This window comes from Nothobranchius furzeri, chromosome 8, assembly GCF_043380555.1.
Source record: "Nothobranchius furzeri strain GRZ-AD chromosome 8, NfurGRZ-RIMD1, whole genome shotgun sequence".
In the NCBI taxonomy this organism is placed as follows: domain Eukaryota; kingdom Metazoa; phylum Chordata; class Actinopteri; order Cyprinodontiformes; family Nothobranchiidae; genus Nothobranchius; species Nothobranchius furzeri.
This window is the reverse complement of record NC_091748.1, coordinates 73,714,094-73,736,882: the sequence shown is the minus strand read 5'-3', so window position 1 is coordinate 73,736,882 and position 22,789 is coordinate 73,714,094. Positions and strand designations below refer to the sequence as shown.

General features: G+C 43.4%; 1 long non-coding RNA gene across 1 annotated transcript; it reads right to left on the bottom strand.

Moving 5' to 3' along the window:
* Nucleotides 1-21,854: 21,854 nt before the first annotated feature.
* LOC139071469 (uncharacterized) lies at nucleotides 21,855-22,104 on the bottom strand. Its single transcript, XR_011521351.1, has 2 exons — nucleotides 22,005-22,104; nucleotides 21,855-21,937 (listed from the first exon to the last, which is right to left on the bottom strand). It is a non-coding gene; the product is annotated as an uncharacterized lncRNA (long non-coding RNA).
* Between the last annotated feature and the right edge of the window lie 685 nt (nucleotides 22,105-22,789).

Sequence of the window (22,789 nt, the reverse complement as noted above, 5' to 3'; positions counted from 1 at the left end):
TAAAATGTGTTTTAGTTGGGTAGCACTCTCCTTGGTAGAAATGAAGGCACTGGGAGGCAAATGGAGACCCATCTAAAATGGCGTCCGGCCACTACGCCATATAGTCTACGTATATATGTCTGTGGTAGACGCGCAGTTTAGAGACTTGAGCAATGGCAGATCCACCAAAGAAAGTTGGAAATCCCTCATCAGAGGAATTTAAGAAAAGAAAAACAGAACACGACAGAGAAAGAGCAAAGACCAGAGTCAGTATTGGGCCGGCTTTTCCTCACTAGAGAGCTCTTCTTGAAAGAACAGCATGTACTACGGACTCTGACCTAGCCGTGATGCTAATAGGTGGGTAAGGAAGAAATGATTTCACCAGGGTTATTGTGTTTGGTCGGATATAAAGTTGTTATATTCAATACATTTAAAGTTTATTTATACAGCACCAAATCACAACAAGAGTCGTCTCAAGGCACTTCACATAGTAAACATTCCAATCCAGGTCAGTTCATTAAGCCAATCAGAAAAAAGTTTCCTACATAAGGAACTCAGCAGGTTGCATCGAGTCACTGACTAGTGTCAGAGTCTTTACAGCAATCCTCATACTAAGCAAGCATTTAGTGACAGTGGAGAGGAAAACTCCCAACAGGAAGAAACCTCCAGAGGATCCTGGCTCAGTATAAGCAGCCATCCTCCATGACTCACTGGGGATGGAGGACACACACACACACACACACACACACACACACACACACACACACACACACACACACACACACACACACACACACACACACACACACACACACACACACACACACACACACACACGTAAACTAGAGCTAGAGCTGCTTAATGTGTTTGTTTGTGCCCCCGAGTGTGAAAACGGCCAGTAAGCATGCCTCTTATGTGCAACTGAGATTTGATTTTACAACAGCAACGTTACGCAGCGAGCCTGGAGAGGGTGACAGAGAGCATTTATCCGCAAAGTTCAGGAATGTGTCTTTAACACAGAGCAGCATTTGTGTGGCGATGTCAGGTGTAGAATACCCTATTACAAGTGGAGCAACAGCGTTAGCTCGGCACAGAACCCTCACAAACTCACTGATTGTAAACAACAACTAGTTTTATAGAAAGGAGAGCATCTGACAACCCCCTAAAGCCTGTTCAATATGAAATGGGTTTCAGTGTAACCTCCCTGCCAACGTGATTGAGACATCGTACATAGGCAGCATATCTATACCCCTAAATCTATCTATAACTGTCTTTATGGTCAATAGTAAACAACAAGCACCTTTTTCCTCAGCAGGGTTTTCATGACTAAAAGTTAAAACAACCTGCATGTAAATTAGCTCAACTTCTCGTGGTAAAAGCAGGAAATGATTAAAAGCATATGCAAATTAGACGTTGTGTTTCCACTGAAGACACAATACAACGTCTTTGTTGCTGTGCTCATCATCCCAAAGGGATCCAAACAACGCCGGCATGAGGGTTGCTCTTTATAGATAACATTTTGCCACAGAGAACAAAACTCCTGCATGAATCCCTGATGCGTCACATTTTAGTTATAAAAACACAACAACAATGCACTGTTGTGTTGGAAAAACACTGAATATTCAACCTAAATGCAATGCTAAATCTACTGCAGCAGCTTTTTTTCTTTTTTTTTGCCAGGCCATCGTCATTTTGTTTGTTCTGCTTACACGGACGCTCTTTTTTGTTTTCTCTCACCGTGACCTGTTTGGCAGGTGCAGTCAGCATATGCTTCCCACCCATCTGGTGGTGGATAATATCACAACAAAACGGCTTTCATCTCAGAAACTGTGTGTCATCTGCGTCGCGCAGAAACCCTCTTCAAGAAAGTTAACTTTTTCAAAGAAAAAAAGATGATTGAGCTCAATGGTTTAGAACAAGTCCACCATTATGAAATCTTCCCTGCACATGGAAGATAATGTCATCTGTCAAGAGCAATAAAAAGAAAACAGACTGCCAAAAATCCCAGATGTCAGGGTTTTGCAACTCAGCAGCGATGACGAGTCTGAGGCTGTTTGTAATCTTCCAGCATCGACCTTTTAAGCCTTTATTCCTCCTCACAGTTCTGCAGTTTGAAATAAATTGCGTGGTATTAACTTTGCTCTCAGAGAAATGAATGTGTCTTACTCAGAAATACTAATCCATGTCAACAGTATTATAGAAAAAAAAAATCACAGTTTAATCTTTAATCTTTTCCGATGCAATCAGCTGAATGGCACACATCTGAGATCTGATGCTGGATTTGGGCTTTCTCCAAAGCTCTCTCTGCTCAGGACTTGTCCTCTGTTGCCAGGCGGCTTTGTGCAGTGTGCCGAGTGCCAGGTGCCCTGAGCTCAGCACACGGTGGCCCGGGATAACGCTGGATGTGGGGCATCGATTAGCAATAAGCTCGCTGCACCGCAATGTTTGGATTTAATAAACGTAATGTTTTTCCCCTGTCAGAATTAAAAAATGTGTTAGAAAGCGTCTCTTGTTCGATATGCAAAGTCTGCTGCAACACACTGTGTGGCCTCTGGCAGGCCTCGGGTCCACTGCAGCTTAGAAGCCATCAGCATGATGGCTTGTTTTTTCCCCCCAACATAATCAAATATTTTAGAAAACAATGGAACATTAATTCTGCCTGTCGTTTTGTCATTCAGATTTAACCGTTAGGTTAAAAAAAGTAAACAAATAACAGAAAATTTCATAAAAAATCCTGTTCGGACTCAGGAACCAAATTACAGCAAAAACTGAACTTGAGGCCCTTGAATAACACATATTTTAATATCATAACTACCAGAATCACACCGTGAGGAGGAATCGCAGCAGCTAATTATGAGATCTCAACTCTTCAATGTCTTCTGACTGGCCTTTACTCTGGGCCCAAAATACTCCTTTGGCCTATACCAGGGGTTCTCAACGTGGGGGTCGGCCACAAAATTACAGGGGGTCCCCACAATTTTGCCTTTGCTGAGATTGTGAGGTTAGCAAGAATTTATTTGTAAAAATTACATTCATAAACTCCCAGCAACACACCCTACAGTATAACCAGACCCCCATGTATAATTTATAACTGTGTGTCTGTATAAAGATGGTAAATGATCACGTTTAATTTGGTCACGCATGTAGGAGTTGGGGTTGGGGGTCCAAAATAAAAAATAAAAAGAAATTGGGAACCCCCGGTCTACAGTGGTTCCCAACCTGGGGTCAGTGACCCCCCCCCCCCCCCCCCCCCCCTCCAGCCAATCAGAGGGGAGATATTAGGAAAAGTAATTCCAAATCCTTACGTGTTCTGTCTTCTCCGTCAGACGAATGCACCAGAGCTTTTTTTTTAAGTGCCTCGTGATTTTTATCTTGAGAGGCGCTATAGAAATGATATTTTCTTCTTTTTCTTCTTTTATCTCAGAGTACAACTTCCTTGGCATTCATTACTACATGAAGCCACTGCAAATGTATTTAAAACATGAGTCAAGTTGACTTTTAATAATATTCTGAAGAAAGCAACAAAAAAGTCATTTGCACAACATGCAACACAAAATTCATCTTAGGGAACATTGTGCAAGACACACACCGCTTGTTTGCATTCATTTGCATGCAACACACTCTCTTGTTTGTTAAAATTCATCAAATTCCCAATCCTGAGCATGCAGAGGTTGCAAAATGAAAAAGTCCACCTTGTCTTAAATGACTGGTGGCTGAAAGGATGGAACCATAGAACCTTTTTTACTGCAGGTTTGGAGAATGAACTCATAGAGGTCAAATAAGGAAGAATCAGAGATGGTAGGTGCTCCGTGCATCATACCAGGTCTCCAAGCAACCTGGGCCCTATAGCAGCACACGTACGGCTGAGGGTCATCCAACCTCATCCACTACTGTGTGAGCTTTATTAAAAAAATGTGAACCTTCCTTTCCAGGAGCTGTTCCACAGGAGACAAAACCAGAGGCTGTTCCCGCTGTTCTGCTATTACAAACCCTAAAACCGTTCGAGAGGGAGAAGTGATCCGTAAGAGCGTTTCAGGGCTTCATCTGGGACACGGAACACGGTTTTTGAGGCTTTTTAAAGTGACATATTCTAAATGTCTGTATCATTTTGGATCAAGACCACTGTAGCGGTATGAAATGACTGTTTTCCACCAAAAGTCTTTTTCCCCCTCCCCTCTGACACAGAACTAGTCTGCACGAGATATGGCCTCAAGGTCTCATGCATTTGTTATAAACTGCTTCTTTCCAGCTCAAGAGAAGAATGGACTCTCTCCTTTTAACTCTATTTTAATAAAGCTAATCAAACAAAGTGTTAGTCAATAATAAGATGTGACCAATCTGTGAAATCAAAATATTAATTACTTTATTATAATCCTATAGAATATAATAAGTAATATGACTTTAAATGTTTCCACTAGGACTGATCTCACGTAGCGTTAAGAGACATATCACATTACTTTACTGATCCAATCAGAATCTGCCAGATCTGATGGAGGCGTGGTTTTGGTGGTGCTTGGTAAATCTGTCATCTTTTCATTCGACCATAAACCAAAACATCCAAAGTATAAAACTATGCCCACGTCATCTTTAACGCCAGTTCAAAGCGTTCTAGAGAAGTTGTCGGAGTGGCCAATCTGTAACTTTCCTCTTCAGCCAAAAGAACCAACGACTTATAATGAAATCTGTTTTGTGGGGGGATAAATACTAAAGCTTTACTAAAAATATGCACACATAAATGGTTTGGCTTGTTTTAGCACCCCCTAGTGTCTGTTTAGTAGAACCCAAAGCATAACGTACCTCCTTGCTGTGCGTTCATCTTTTTAACGCCTTAGCTGCAGCTGAAATTTCTGATATGGAGTGATTCATCTCTAAATTTAACAAATCAGCTGTGTTCGTTATCTAAAACATGCAGGAAATGTACTGAAACCAGACTGCAGAGCCAGGTATGTCATCTCAACCGGTTGGACGGCACTCTGAAGTTGCAAATGCGGTACTCTTGCCACAGAGGGGGTGGGGGTCTGAGTGACTTTTCATTAACCCTGTAAAAGATAATTGTAGCACATACTGGCTCAAGAAAATGATTTTAAAATATGAAAAAGTTGCAAAGCATCTCTTTTACCAGGAGGTCACCTGGGGTATTCCAGTGAGATTTGTTCATCGGCTGTCACAATGTGGAGGGAAGGTGAGGGAGGAAGAGCGGATCCTTCAGGCAGGTGAATCAACCCAGGCCAGACAGCAGCAGACATTTGGTTCCTTTTAATGGTTAGGAGTGCAGACACGACAGGGTAGACGGATGTGAACAAAAACTGACATGTAACGAGTACGAACCGACCACAAGGATCCTGCAGTGAGTTGCCCAGGCCTTCTGGGGATTTCCTGTGCTCAAGATCGAGGAGGATGCGACGCTCGATCGGCGCATCCACAACTCTCCGGGTGGTCGATCTGGTTGTTCTCCTCATCTCCATCTGCTGTTGGCGCTGCTGGCCAGGCGCAGCGTAACCTGGCGCCACCTCTGTGTTCCTGGTGGGTCAGGCTTCGAGGTGCTGCGTCTTCGCCTTCTGGGTCTGCACTTTCAGTGCGGTGTCTCTCCTCTGGATGCCTCCTCTCCTTCTGGTGGGTCGGAGGGGCGTTAAGCCGCTGCTGCTGGATTTCCCCATGCCTACTTGTCCTCCTGCTGCTCCTCTGGCTACCTTCGTTACAGCTGGTTAGCGGAGGTTCCTGCTTTGCCCCGCTTGAGAGATCCTGTCTTTCGAGTTTGTATTCCTGTGCTCCTGGTTCCAGTGGTCTCGAATCCCTATGGCTTTGCCCCGCCCTTGGACGCTGGTCCCCTGACTCTCAGTGACTTTGGTGACTTGTGTTTTTGTGTTGCCCGTGAGCGGGTGCTGCTGGGCGTCAGGAGCCACCCTTGAGAAGGGGGTTATGTCACATTATTGCTCCCCTGTGCCTTGAGTTTTTCCTTAATTGTGTCCACCTGCCTCTTGTTACCTGATTACCCATCCCAGTGTGTATATAAGCCTTGTGTGTTGCTTGTGGTTTTGTCGGTTCGTACTCGTTACATGTCAGTTTTTGTTCACATCCGTCTACCCTGTCGTGTCTGCACTCCTAACCATTAAAAGGAACCAAATGTCTGCTGCTGTCTGGCCTGGGTTGATTCACCTGCCTGAAGGATCCGCTCTTCCTCCCTCACCTTCCCTCCACATCGTGACATCGGCGCTATGTTCCTGCAAATCTGAAGTACAAACATCTCTTCTTCTTAATTCTGAGCACGGCATTAAAACATGATGTAAATTAAAAATGTAATAATTAAATGTAATAATGTTTAATTTTAATTCAGATGTCCTGTCATCGTAGGTTTTTTGTTTGTTTGATTTTCTGTCTAAACTCAGCGCACGTTTCACTGAGCTACCAGGACTACAATATGTTCTACCATGCGGCTGGTTTTAATAACATCTTTGCATGCTTTAATAAACAGATCAGAGTCTTTAACCTGATGCTGTATTTGCAGATTGAGTCTGGTTTAATCAGCCCCACGACTAAAGATGCACACAGCGCTTTGGCAAACATTTGAACAAACAACAGCTTTAACAAGATCTCGGTTTAATTACGAGCTGCACCGTTCCTCCACAGCGGCGTGAGGTAAAACAAATGGGAGCATGAGGGTAGCGTTTCCCTCCCCTTTGACTGACTAAACATTTAGCTGTGATATAATTGGCTTGGTAACAAAGTGACCATGGGGCGTGAATACATTTATAACGAGCCCTTTGATCAGACTCTGAGGCTGGTTGGCGTCTTGGGCCTCCCTCGACATGGCTGGCTGTCAGCACGGCTAGCTGAGCGGTAAAAGGCAGGAATTTAACTCGGGGTGGGATCTGACAGCCTCCTAACAAGGTACACATGCCCTCCCAAACACAGCCCACTGTGAATAATTAATTTCCTTTTCCTTCTATGATTTTAATCAAGGTACGTAATTGAAAAAGTTATTCATCTGATTTTTGATGTATTTCAAATGGATTTATTGGACTCAAAAGCAAACCACTGAAAAATGACGGAAGGAGTCGAGGTAGAGGGTAGTGTAGCGGCCCACTTGGAATAACCACGCAAGATGCAGAGAGCTTCGACTGGTGCAACTTTAATCCTCTCCTTCTTTCAGCTCGCATTATGACACCGTGAAAACTACATGAACAGAAAATACAAATATCGCAGTACCACAATATTTCCACAAATAATGCATAGAAATCATGTTTACATTTTAAACTTAACACAAACAATTTTAGTAAACAAATAATGAATTTTACATGAAAGTAGCCGTTTTTAGCCGTTATAAGTTGTAGTTCTTATTTAAATAAAATGACAGTTTCCTTCCATTTGAAATCAAATGAACAACTCGTTTCACACTGAATACACCATCAGTCTCCCCCTACCTCCTCCTGCTTCCAAGGGCGCTAAGTTTGAGCTCAGCCCAGCCTATCTTCCACACTTCACTGCGATGTCCCTTAAACATGACGTACAAACGGCGCAAATATGAAGCGAACCACTGTAAAATACCCTTTCACAAGTTTCCATGTAGGACATGACAAATAAATAACATATTTGCATGTTTTACCAACTCTGGAGCAACACGAACATGTCGTTATGATGAGCCGGGAGCAGAACGTTTAACGTATACAATAGCAAGTAGTAGAAGAACAGGAAGTAGTAGAAGAAGAGGGGGTGCTCTTCAAAATAAAAGCACAAAACATAAAGTGACAGAACTGCATTGTTTACCATGAACATCATTTGCTGCCATTTACAGGTAGAATCAGCTCAAGGGGAATATCAGTTATAATTATTTAACTTTTACCGCCACGTTTTCTCTAACAAGTCTAAAATGGCAGATGTAGCTTCTGAAGCCTCTGCTAGTCGGTCAGATTTTGTTTCTCGAGATCAGGGTTAGCGTTACGAGGAGAACGGATATCGAAGAGCCAGTGGGATGCAGCGAGGTCACTCAGCCTGTCTGACTCAGATGAGTCGCATGCCGGTTAGCCTATGAGGTGGACGCATAGCTGGACATACTCAATCATCATCATCTTTATTTATAGAGCCCCTTACAGGATGCCGCCAAAGTGCTGCACAGTAACAAGTTAAAGCTGATTAAATCATCCAAGACAATTAAAACCAAAAAGAAAAACCAGTAAAATCATGTAAAAGATCAACAACAGCTAACCCAGAGATTTAAAAACCAAACCAAATATAAAAGTTAGCCTTCAACCTTTTTTTTTTATTATTCATTTATGTCAGACAAGGATTGCCCCGGTGGGGGTGGGGGGTGTGGGGGTGGGGGGGGGGCACAGCCCCCAACCCCCAAGCTGGCTGAGTCCGGAACCCAGCGACCCGGGACCCAGGGGCGACCAGCCCCGCCGGGGACCCAACGGAGCCCAGGGACTCAGATCCTACCAGACAGCCACCGGGATCAATCAACCTTGTTTTAAAAACTGCTACTGATGGAGAGAGCCTTACAGATAGGGGAAGTGTGTTCCACAGTTTTGGACCTGCTACGGAGAATCCCCTCTCGTCTTTAGCCGAGCTCTAGGCGCCACCAGCAGCAACGGAGCGGAGCATTCGAGCAGGGACATGTGGCTGCAACAACTCCATCAAATAAGCTGGAGCCAGTCCATTCAAAGCCTTAAAAACCATTAAAAAGAGTTTAAAACGCATTCTAAAATGGTGCCTATCTCCAGCCGTCAATGGGCAATCAGGCGGGGTACGTCCATCGCAGATTACTAAAATCCATGTAATTTTTTTTTGTGGAATTGTTAAATTTACTTAAACGAGAAGTTTAGATTATCTATCTATCTGTCTGTCTGTCCGTCCGTCCGTCCGTCCGTCCATCCATCTATCATCCATCTATCATCCATCCATCCATCTATCATCCATCTATCTATCTATCTATCTATCTATCTATCTATCTATCTATCTATCTATCTATCTATCTATCTATCTATCTATCTATCTATCTATCTATCCATCTATCCATCCATCCATCCATCTATCTATCTATCTATCTATCTATCTATCTATCTATCTATCTATCTATCTATCTATCTATCTATCTATCTATCTATCTATCTATCTATCTATCTATCTATCTATCTATCTATCTATCTATCTATCTATCTATATATCCATCCATCTATCTATCTATCTAAACCGTCGTGCACTCATGGGCTAACTGTGGCAGAAGCAAATCACCGAATCACAGCATCTTCAAACATTCGGGGGTGAAGCTGTCAACTGCTGCGGTGGGAGAAATGCACCGCGGTTGCCCCCGCCGTCTGGCCTGCTCGATCAGAAGCCCCTCCCCCACTGCTCCACGAATCAGCAGATCTGTAAGCTGTCGGCGGTGATGAATGGAGGGCGTCTGCAGCCGCGGCTGCCACCACAGGCACAGATGGATGATGGTGGGCTGTTAAAGTGCTTCCTGCGCCACAGTGGCCGACACAGCCAAGGCGAACAGAGATGGGCCATGTTCTTGTGTTGTGCGTTTTTTATTTTTTAATGATGCTGAAACACACTCAGAGTAGTTGGTGCACTATGGGCATCTACACAAGCAACAGCCTCTCCTTTAGCACCACATCATCTTATTTCTATTTCTATGTCACAGTGCGGAGGACTGGCTACCAGCGATGATGACATGATGTCAAGCTGCAACACAGGCTGACACCGTCACAATAATTAACTTTAGTGTGGCACTATATTTGTAAGGCTAATTGAAGGGCTAATTAAGATGTATTCAGAATTAATTATAAACTGTTCTCCCAGATGAAAACTGTTGCTTCAATTATTTAGACTTCTAAATCCTCCCCTAATCGCACCACTTAGGCCCAGTGCGGCAAAAGCCAACAGGAGTAATACAAACTCACACTCAGGATGGGATACTGACATTATTCCTCAGAAGTGAGAAAAAGAAAAAGATTGAATTTGCACATTTCTTGCATAAATTGTTAGGTTGCAACACACTTCAGGTTGTGTCATGTTGAATAACAATGGTGCTCTTTAGGAGTCACTTCAATCATCTATATATATATATATATATATATATATATATATATATATATATATATATATATATATATGTATACAGGTCCTTCTCAAAAATTAGCATATTGTGATGAAGTTAATTATTTTATGTAATGTACTGATAAACATTAGACTTTCATTTATTTTTATTTATATATTAGATTCATTACACACAACCAAAGTACACTCAACAAAAATATAAATGCAACACCTTTGATTTTTGCTTTGATTTTTCATGAGATGGACTTAAAGATCTAAAATTCATTCCAGATACACAATATTACCATTTCTCTCAAACATTGTTCACAAATCAGTCTAAATGTGTGATAGTGAGCACTTCTGCTTAGCTGAGATAATACTGTACATCCCACCTCAAAAGTGTGCCACATCAAGATGCTGATCCGACATCACGAGTAGTGCACAGGTGTACCTTATACAGCCCACAATAAAAGGCCACCCTGGAATGTGCTGTTTTGTCTCACGTGCCACAGATGCCACAAGAATTGAGGGAGCATGCAATTGACATGCTGACAGCAGGAAAGTCAACCAGATCTGTTGCTCATGCATTGAATGTTCATTTCTCCACCATAAGCCATCTCCAAAGGCGTTTCAGAGAATATGGCAGTACACCCAACCGGCCTCACAATCGCAGATGACGTGTAACCACACCAGCCCAAGACCTCCACATCTAGCAGGCTCATCTCCAAGATCGTCTGAGACCAGCTACTCAGGCAGCTGCTGAAACAATTGGTTTACATAACCAAACAATTTCTGCACAAACTGTCAGAAACCGCCTCAGAGAAGCTCAAATGCATGCTCCTCGTCCTCATCGGGGTCTTGACCTGACTCCAGCTCGTTGTCGTAACAGACTTGAGTGGGAAAATGCTCACATTGGATGGCGTCTGGCACGTTGGAGAGGTGTTCTCTTCACGGATGAATCTCGGTTTACATTGTTCAGGACAGATGGCAGACAGCGTGTGTGGCGTCGTGTGGATGAGCGCTTTGCTGATGTCAATGTTGTGGATCGAGTGGCCCATGGTGGTGGTGGGGTTATGGTATGGGCAGGCATCTGTTATGGATGAAGAACACAGGTGCATTTTATTGATGGCCTTTTGAATGCACAGAGATACCGTGATGAGATCCTGAGGCCCATTGTTGTGCCATACATCCATGAACATCACCTCATGTTTCAGCAAGATAATGCATGGCCCCATGTTGCAAGGATCTGTACACAATTCTTGGAAGCTGAAAATGTCCCAGTTCTTCCATGGCCAGCATACTCACTGGACATGTCACCCGTTGAGCATGTTTGGGATGTGCTTGACCGGCGTATACGACAGCGTGTACCAGTTTCCACTAATATCCAACAACTTCGCACAGCCTTTGAAGAGGAGTGGACCAACATTCCACAGGCCACAATTGACAATCTGATAAACTCTATGCGAAGAACATGTGTTGCACTGCATGAGGCAAATGGTGGTCACACCAGATACTGACCGGTTCTGAGTCCCCAGACCCCGAATAAAGCAAAAAGCTGCACATTCCAGGGTGGCCTTTTATTGTGGGCAGTATAAGGTACACCTGTGCACTACTCGTGATGTCGGATCAGCATCTTGATATGGCACACCTGTGAGGTGGGATAGATTATCTCAGCAAAGCACAGGTGCTCACTATCACACATTTAGACTGATTTGTGAACAATGGTTGAGAGAAATGGTAATATTGTGTATCTAGAATGAATTTTAGATCTTTAAGTCCATCTCGTGAAAAATCAAAGCAAAAACAAAGGTGTTGTGTTTATATTTTTGTTGAGTGTAGTTCAAGCCTTTTATTGTTTCTAATAATGATGGTTTTGGCATACAACCCATGAAAACACAAAATTCCTATCTCAAAAAATTAGCATATTTCATCCGACCAATAAAAGAAAGGTGTTTTTAATACAAAAACGTCAACCTTCAAATAAATATGTTCAGTTATGCACTCAATACTTGGTCGGAAATCCTTTAGCAGAAATGACTGCTTCAATGCGGCGTGGCATGGAGGCAATCAGCTTGTGGCACTGCTGAGGTGTTATGGAGGCCCAGGATGCTTTGATAGCGGCCTTAAGCTCATCCAGAATGTTGGGTCTTGCGTCTCTCAACTTTCTCTTCACAATATCCCACAGATTCTCTATGGAGTTCAGGTCAGGAGAGTTGGCATGGCTCATTAACCCTGTAAAGGTCTTTTCAGCACTTACTGGCTCAAGAAAATTATTTAAAAATATAAAAAAGTTGCTAAGTATCCCTTTAAATTAAAACCCATCATTTATGCTTAACATTTTCATTACAGTCGAGGTAAAGACAAGAAGGGGAACAAGGCTCTTGACTTTTAGAGGAAACAAGCAGATAAATATGCACATAGTGTCCTGCTGCTGGCTACCCTAAGGGCAGTTTCCTTCTCTGCTCCTGAATTTGCTCCTGAGCAATACACAAAAGCTGTGCACAGTGGTGGGTACAGCACTCATCAGGGGCAATTTCACTGGGGATCAGCTGTGTCAGGTACGAGGAGTCACATTATACAGTCAGCTGACATCACAGAAAAGCAAGGTTGAGCAGCAACCTGGGAAATAGCAGAAAAAAGTCTAACATGTAGCCAAGTTGTATTTTAGGCAGGATAATAAATCATCCAATATGGTGGAGAAATGGAAAAAAATTATAAAAAAAAATACTTTGTATTAAAATATGTTAAATAGGCTTTACAGAAGCACTTCAAGGAAACATAATTTTATTTTATTTCATTTGGTTTTTGGCAAATGTTGTCAGTTTTGATATAATATTAAATGTACTTTATAAAAAGTGAGTTATTATTATTATTATTATTATTATTATTATGTAGAAACATGAAAAAGCTGAAAAAACAAATATTTCAGGATTTAAGATGTTTACAGAAAACAATATAATCACTAATTTTAATGATCCTTTGAATTCCTTTTTTTTCCCGTGTCCTGTCTGGCTGTGAAGCAAACAGAATTAAAGTCTGAATGATGGTAACAAGCCTTACAGAGTTACTCTCAGGTGGAGCATCAAAGTGTCTGCTTTTAATGTCACTCCTGATACTTAAAACGTAAATGTTATTGTTTTTGAATGCTTTGTTATTCCGACCAGACACAGAGACAGAGGTGAAAGAGAAAGGAAGAGACAAAAGGTGGGGGAATTCCACAAAAATAAACAATCATTGATGAACAAGAGTCTGCTTCTAGACCTGCAGAAAAGGGGACACACAACAATACAACAGGAGCTAGCTATCACTGTGTCAACCTGATGAGGAAATATGAAATCAACATTGTTTTACCGAACAATCACACGATAATAAATCACAGTGCATTTAGTGCCAACCACAGCCATGTGTTGAACGTGTCCAAGTCCATACTTATGAGAGCACCATGTGAGCACCTGTGTGTGTACACGCACTTGTATATGTAAGGTTTATCTATAAGAGCGTCCAATGGAGAGTGTGAGGGGCCATAGATTTGCCCCCCAAAGATGTGTAGGAGAAGGAGGGAGCTCCAAGTCCCAGAGATCCAGGAACTGCCCCAGAGCGCAGGGACCCCAGGGAGACTGCAACCAGAAAAGCCCTGCCCCCTTGAGAGGCCCAAAGGATTGCCCCAGGGGGCCACAACCAGCAGCCGGCAGAGTCCCGGGAGATATCAGCGACAAGGCCACAGGCTCGCCCGCAGCCTCCCACCCCCTAGCCGGCCGAGCCCGGAACCCAGCAACCTGGGACCCAGGGGTGACCACCACCGCCGGGGACCCAGCAGAGCCCAGGGACCCAGATCCCACCAGGCAGCCACCGGGATTAATCAGGCAGACGCCAAAAATATTTAAACCCCCTGACCCGAGAGCTGCGACCACTCAGGCAGACCAAGCACCGCACTCCACAACAGGTGTAGCAGGGGGAGGTTAGGCAAAGATGTATAGCAGCAAAAGAAGTCCCAGGAGAGGGGAGGAGCCAAAGGTCCCACCTGACATATACAGTCATACACAGACACAGTCACACACTCCCTCCCTCATGCTCACACGTACACATACAACCAAAGCCTTACAAAAATGCACGCCAGACACCCGCTCATGCTCCCCCCCCCCCGCCACACACACACACACACATACACACACACCCCCCCACACACACACAGACATACATACAAACATGCATGCGCACACACACACACCTATACATACATGCATACACACACACACACACACACATACACACACACACATAAATACAAACATACATGCGCACACACACACACACACAAACACACACAGACATACATACAAACATACATGCGCGCACACACACACACACCTATACATACATGCATACACACACACACACACACACCACACACACACACACATACGCGCGCGCGTGCACACACACACACACACACACACACACACATACAGGTGCAGTATTTTTTGTGAATCTGAGCTGAAGACTTTTCTCTATCCTATACAGGTGCTGGCCAGTAAATTAGAATATCATCAAAAGGTTGAAAATATTTCAGTAATTCCATTCAAAACGTGAAACTTGTACATTATATTCATGCAATGCACACAGACCAATGTATTTCCGATGTTTATTACATTTAAATTTGATATTTATAGGTGACAACCAATGAAAACATCAAATCTGGTATCTCAGAAAATTAGAATATTCTAAAGGCCAATGAAAAAATGTTTGTTTCTCTAATGTTGGCCAACTGAAAAGAATGAACATGAAAAGAATGTGCATGTATAGCACTCAATACTTAGTCGGGGCTCCTTTTGCCTCAATAACTGCAGTAATGCGGCGTGGCATGGACTCGATCAGTCTGTGGCACTGCTCAGGTGTTATGAGAGCCCAGGCTGCTCTGATAGTCGTCTTCAGCTCCTCTGCATTGTTGGGTCTAGCGTATTGCATCCTCCGCTTCACAATACCCCATAGATTTTCTATGGGGTTAAGGTCAGGCGAGTTTGCTGGCCAATCAAGGACAGGGATACCATGGTCCTTGAACCAGGTGCTGGTGGTTTTGGCACTGTGTGCAGGTGCCAAGTCCTGTTGAAAGGTGAAGTCTGCATCCCCATAAAGTTGGTCAGCAGCAGGAAGCATGAAGTGCTCTAAAACTTCCTGGTAGACGGCTGCATTGACCCTGGACCTCAGGAAACAGAGTGGGCCAACACCGGCAGATGACATGGCACCCCACACCATCACTGACGGTGGAAACTTTACACTGGACCTCATGCAACGTGGATTCTGTGCTTCTCCGCTCTTCCTCCAGACTCTGGGTCCTTGATTTCCAAAGGAAATGCAGAACTTGCTTTCATCAGAAAACATAACTTTGGACCACTCAGCATCAGTCCAGTCCTTTTTGTCCTTGGCCCAGGCGAGACGCTTCTTGCGCTGTTTCTTGTTCAAGAGTGGCTTGACACACGGAATGCGACACCTGAATCCCATGTCTTTCATGAGTCTCCTCGTGGTGGTTCTTGAAGCGCTGACTCCAGCTGCAGTCCACTCTTTGTGGATCTCCCCCACATTTTTGAATGGGTTTGTCGTCACAATTCTCTGCAGGGTGCGGTTATCCCTAGAGCTTGTACACTTTTTTCTACCACATTTTTTCCGTCCCTTTGCCTGTCTGTTAATGTGCTTGGACACAGAGCTCTGCGAACAGCCAGCTTCTTTAGCAATCACCTTTTGTGTCTTGCCCTCCTTGTGCAAGGTGTCAATGATTGTCTTTTGGACAGCTGTTAAGTCAGAAGTCTTCCCCATGATTGTGGTGCCTTCAAAACAAGACTGAGGGACCTTTTAAAGGCCTTTGCAGGTGTTTTGAGTAAATCAGCTGATTAGAGTGGCAGCAGGTGTCTTCTATATTCAGCCTTTTCAGAATATTCTAATTTTTTGAGATACCAAATTTGGAGTTTTCATTAGTTGTCACTTATGAATATCAAATTTAAATGTAATGAACATTGGAAATACATTGGTCTGTGTGCATTGCATGAATATAATGTACATGTTTCACGTTTTGAATGGAATTACTGAAATATTTTCAACCTTTTGATGATATTCTAATTTACTGGCCAGCACCTGTAGGTCAGACAATGTCTTCTCCCCCCATGACTCTAAAAGCAGAGTGAGATCAAACAAGCTCATCATACCTGAAGCAACTTTTTTACCTGCTTAAATAAACGCTTCAAGTAAAAGGCCTCTGCTCACATTTAGAGCCAGACGAGTCCGTCTGTTGGCTTTTCATACTAATAGCCACTAATGTTTTGTTGGAATTTAGAAAAGGTCATGGAGCAGAATAATCAGTGTTGACATTTTCATTGTTTCTGCATCAATGCAGAATAAAGACACAGAGTTTCATAGCAGATACCCTGACAAAGGCGCACAACTCATTTGTGTTGAGTTCAGCTCACCTGTGTGACTTCCTACCACGAACCAGGAAGCTACCTTTACCACGGGGCACCACTTATGGTGTATTAAGTTTGCTGGTCTTTTGCAGATGCTGGGCTGCCACCCAATAAGCAAGGAAATACAAAATTTTCAATTTACAGAAGTTCTTTGCTCAAATTTCCAAATACTCCATTCCATTTTATTTATAAAGCACATTTCTACACGGCCGAGGACAACCAAAGTGCTGCACAGTAAAAGAGCATAAAAATCAACACACAGGACAAAAGTAATAAAAGTAGTACAGTAACTACTATAAAATCAACAATACAAATAAAACAGAGATGTAGTACATGGTTAACTAGGCTGAAGTAAAAGCCAAGGAATCAAAATGAGTCTTCAGGCATAATTTAAAATCAGAGAGAGATGGGGCCATTCTCACTGCTAGAGGGAGTTGGTTCCAGAGACGAGGCGCACAGATTGAGAACGCTCGTTCTTCTCGTGTCCTCACCCGAACACTTGGGACCTGTAACAGGCGGTGGTCTGCTGACCGAAGAAATCGACCAGGTACGTAGGGCTGAACGAGCTGAGTCAAGTACAGAGGTGCATAAAGATAGAGTAACTTAAAAACAAGAAGAACAATTTTAAACTGGATGCAGTAGTGCTCCGGGAGCCAGTGCAGCTTGTCCAGAACAGGAGTAATGTGCTCCCTCCGTCTGGTATCCGTCAGAAGGTGGGCCGCCGCATTCTGCACCAGCTGTAGGCATGCAACCGAGGAAGATGTAGATCCATAAAAAAGGGGATTTACATAATCCAAGTGAGAGATCACAAATGCATGGGTCACTGTCCGCAGGTCATGTCTAGTCAGGATGGACTTCATCTTTGATAGCCGGCGAAACTGGAAAAAACAGGACCTAACCACCTGGCTAATGTGAGAGTCTAAATATTATATAATTACTTCAAATGCCTACACTTGAATAGAAAACAGAAAGTCGCCCACGATAAAAAAATAACTCAATTTGCGACTGAACTGTTCATATTTTAAAAAGCAGGTTCACTGAGAAACCATTTCTTGCTTTTGATCAGTCACTCCGAGTTTAACATGCCTATGTCCTAGCCTAGCCAAAACTTGTGACGGCTCTCAGTCGTGGGGCGGGATCTACTATTGTCTTTCAAACCGTCTCCTCATGCTATTGGACAATGAACAACGTGACGTACTCACCGCTACGGCTGTTAGTCAATAAGGCAGTCTGCCATTCACTGTTGAGGAAAACACAAATACATCCTTTTTCATAATAAATTTAAGTACCTTGACTCAAAGAAAAGTCCAAATGGATCGAAGTTGATGCCCAACACATTTCAGACGAGCTGTTGCCATCCTAAAAAGGTCAGACACAATGAAATAAAATCAGCATACAAGAGCAAGATAAACGATGGGCCTTAAAGGGACTTTACAGAGTTTTGAATTTTTATGCTTGCGATTGCCCCCTCAGGCCAAAAGCGTAACGGCAGCTTCAATAGTAGGCTCGTGCACGAGACGTGCATGCTGTACGTGCACACTCCTTAACGAAAAAAACAGCTGAGTCAGTCCCGTGTGTGTGTGTGTGTGTGTGTGTGTGTGTGTGTGTGTGTGTGTGTGTGTGTGTGTGTGTGTGTGGCCCAGAGGACAGGAGAATGTGCAGCTAATTAATTAAATAATTTGGTTCTGTACCTTTCTCTTCAGCACAGCCGACAAAGGTTTAAGATGGGTCAGTCCTCCTGCATGCTCAGATCATTCCCTTCCCTTGCTTGAAAAATTGTTCCAAAATGAAAGTTGAACCCACATCTTTTTTATCTGTGAATTGAATGCCGTTCGGCGAGTCTCAAATAAAAATTTGGGCATTTTACTGTAAAAAATATACCATTAATGTAAAAAGTAAACTCTAAATAAACTATGTTCACATCCAGAATTGAACCCAGGTCTTCTGCACAAGAATTCAACATCTTACAAGGTGAGCTAAAGTGCCAGTGACATCTTTTCTATCTGTAACTTGTATATCCTTGATGACAGCTGAAACAAAGTTCAAAGAATGGTTCGGAGCGAAAATGGCTATTTTGTTGCTAATTTGGAGGAAATATCTAGAGGAAAGTAGCTAAGGGTCCTCAGAAATGTCGCTAGGTTCATCACTAGGCGTTAGGAACAGCGACAAAGTCTCTGAGTTGGCACTACCTCTCTCTCTGCTGCTAAAGCTACTGATAGCAAATGCTACCGGCTATGCCTGAGCGTGAACGCGCATGAAGCAGCCTGCTTGACCCGAGCATCTCAGCTCAACTCTTTTTCTGTGATTTTACAGAAAAACAGGCAATCACAGTAAAAATGCCAGGGCTCATTCTACAGGACCAGGGCATTGCAGGAGAAAGTATGAAGAAGAAATTTATTATTTCTATACATGATCTGGCTGTCAAACTTCCATAATGCCCCCTTTAAGAGCAGACTTAAAACAGGCCTCACATGCAGAGGAAGCTAAACCCAGAGCTCCTGGGTGGCGTAAGAAAAAAACCTGCTCCCCACCAGATTTATAATGCACATTGGTTAAGAGTCTAGAGCAAGGGATCAGCTGACCTCAGTCATCATGATGGCACGTATGGATTAATGATATCAACACGATAGGAACCGCCAAGACTTTGAATTTGCACAGTGCAAGTCTGCCGGTAGGAGTGATGTAATAGATGGGAAAACACTAGTCTCAGAAAACCCTGACAGACCTACGTCACACCGTCACCAAACATTCATGGGCTCTTCCATCTACGGGGAAGGCTGCTTAGAAGTCCAGGAAACAGCAGCGAACATCTTGGCTAGTAGAAGCTAACTGTTAGCATTAGCAACTCCACCACACAGCAGAACTCCTTCAGACTTGTGTTATTTGTGGAGATAAAACATTAATGTTGCAAAGTAAATGGAGTCAGTGGTAGAGTCACACTGTTGTTAGCCAATCAGAGGTGAGATGCCCAAATATCAGGAAGCAAAACTTGAAATCCTGCTGTTTGAAGCTACCTTCACCTCTAGCTGACTTCTGCGTCCTCAAACAGGTGCACCAGAGCTTTACAAGGCATTTGTTCTAACTGTAGACCATTGAGTTGACCTTTAACTTCAGTTGCAATAATTTTGTGTTTTTGATTCATAAAAGTGTTGCAAATTTCTGTATTTCCCTGCAGTTTTCTGTTCTGAAACAGTCACAACACAGCAGGTTAGCAGTCTAAGCCATCTGCTAAAATGAAAAAAAAATTATAATAATAATAATTTCACTAACTTACTCTTGAACTTTCTTTAAAGGGCTTAATAGCTCTGGATAAAATGACCTGATCATTCAGAGCTACTCTCCAGTTCAGACTCTCCTAATTAAGATGTCAAACTCCATCTGAGTCAAGCCGCAACCATTTTTGGCTGTTTCCTCATGTTTGCTGAAGGGCAATTTCAACCTGACATTATGAGCAGGATGCATTTGGTACTTGTGTGAATTCTGAGGGAGAAAAATGCTCTGAGATTCCCATGTTTGCACATCATGAGCTGCCGAGGTGATTAATTACCACCTCCTTTTTCCAGATAATGTCATGTGACATCTGCCCTTTCCTTTCTCTCTGAAAACAGGCAGGGATCACTCACACGCCTGTTTAATTAAACAGCCCCCGTGGGTTCAACCTTGCTTTCAAAACTGGCTCTCAGGTCAGAGGAGGATGCAAAAGACGGCACGATGAAGATGCAGATATGAGGTGCCATGTTAAATTTTACAGCTAATTGGAGAAGCTGCGTGAAGACAAGACAGTATTATATCACTTAGATCCTCTATCCTTTGAGGTTTGCTTGAATAATAAAGGATACATTTATCTCTTCCATCTGTAAGCTAAAGATTAGAGAAAAAGCATCAAAATCAGAAATCTACGCAGCCTATATTTTCTAAATATCTGATTAAGATTAGGATTTACAATCTGTTAATGACATGCATTACTAACTATTATATTTACATAAAGTGAAGTACGTTCTTCAGTAGATGTCCAAAAATTGAGTCATGCCAGCTGGACGCCACTTGGTTGGTTAGGGAACAAATGTATCCTCCAGGTTTGCTTCAGTCCTGAGGACACATGTGAAAGGCACACATGGCAGTTTTTCTTGCTTTAGCACCCTCTAGTGGCTGTTGTTAATTATCTGTTGTCAAAGGAAAAGTGAAACCTAACAGCTGAAATGTCTCCCCAGCCTTCTTTAGTATCTACAGGAGTGTTTCATTAATTAAATAAATCAGTTATGTCCATGATCTAAAACATGCAGGAAACCTGTTGGAAGCAGACTGCAGTGTCAGGTATGTGAGCTCAACCTTTGCAAGTATAACAAGTTACAGCCCAACACAGTGAAGTTGCAAATATGGATTTTATTAATTTATCTCTACAGTCTGGCTCTGTTTTCAAACTTGCGGTTGTTGAACCTTAAAAAACCAAGTTTGACTCATCTCAGCCTAAAAATTACAGACCCATTTCTAAATGACCCTTTATCTCTAAAATATTGGAAAAGGTTGTGGCAGATCAACTGATTACTTTTCTGGAACTACACAACAGTTTTGATAAATTCCAGTCTGGTTTTCCAAAAAAGCATTCAACAGAAACAGCTTTGCTTAAAGTTTTCAGTGACATCATGATGGCTGCAGACGACGTGGAGTTCACGGTGTTAGCATTCTTGGATCTTTCTGCGGCTTTTGACTGTTGATCACAGCACCTTCATTAACAGACCTGGTGACTCGGTGGGGATCTCTGGAACTGTTTTAGATGTTTAGATCGTACCTTTCTAACAGAAGTTACAGTGTCTGTATAAACCAAATCATGTCAGATTCTACCGATCTGTTCTGTGGGGTACCCCAAGGCTCTGTTTTGGGTCCACTGTTGTTTCTACTGAACATACACCCTCTTGGACAGATAATTGATTATTTTCATAAAGTCTTTAATTACCTATATGCCGATTACATTCAGCTGTACTTTTCCTCTAAGGATTCTGAGTTCTATAAACTGTCTGAACTACTAGCGTGTCTATCAGCTATCACCAGCTGGCTAGAAGATATCTTCCTTCAGTTAAGCTCTGAAAAGACTGAATGTCTGATCATTGCCCCTGAGAGCATGGTTCCCCTGATTAGTCTAAAACGTTGTCATTTATCTTCTGCCGCCAAAAAAAAAAAAAACTTAAGGAATTTGGGTGTTGTTTTTGACCAATCAATGTCTCTTGAAGGCCACTCAAAAACGTTGGTCCGAAACTGTTTTTATCGCTTAAGAAATATCTCCAAACTGTGAAGGTTGGTGTCTAAACATGAACTTGAAATGGTTATTGTCATGGCGGGTGAGATTTTCTTGACCCACGACATGCAGAATCATCACAAGAAACCGGCAAGTAAGTAAAACGTTCTTTATTATTAAATCAGAGGAACGGGAACAGGCGACGTGCAGGCTGGCAGCAAGGCTCCAGGAGAGGATTCTGAGGAGGGAGAAAGAGTGAGTATATGGAGGGAAGGATGGAGGATAATCTGAGGAGGAGAGCTTACTGATGTAGATAGTGGTGAGAGCCTCTGGAAGGGCTAGGTCAGGTCCGGGTGAGCAGGAAGGCTCCAGAAGGAGGAGGGACTGTCGAATATGAGAGGAGGTAGGAGCGGAGGCTTGGTGGGTGCAGGTGAGCGGCTGAGAGCGGGCGGCCAGGGGAGGAGACAGCGTGAGATGAAGTGCAGGAATCCGAGCTGGTATTGAGATGGTGGAGTGTGGAGTGAAACCTGGAGCAGAGCAGAAAAGAGAAGTCAGGGTCTTTTCTGGTTGACAGGAAATCCAACATATAATTCTCAAAAATCTTGGTAACAACAGGAACTAGAAAAACACTGGATCAAAAAATGGGTCAGAGGCTAGAGCTACCCAAAGCTGAGCAATCATCCGGCGTGGTGAAGTGTCACACTGCTCCTTAAATCCCCTGGGCCTTGATGACGGGATCAGCTGCAGCTGGTGGCTCTCAGACACACCCACCTGCAACAATACTCAGAGCAAACAGTTTACATGCAGGAGGCTCACCACGGATCGTGACAGTACCCCCCCCTCAACGGACGCCACCCGGCGGCCGAGCAGAGGAGGAGGAGGCGGAGGAGGAGGAAGCCCGAGAGGCCTCAAAGTCACGGATGAGATCCGGATCAGTGATGAAGGAACGAGGCACCCAGGAACGATCCTCCGGTCCATACCCCTCCCAGTCCACCAGGTACTGGAGGCCCCTGCCTCGGGGACGGACATCGAGGAGACGACGGACCGGATAAACCAGGCCACCGCCAACGAGCCGGGCAGGCGGAGGAGG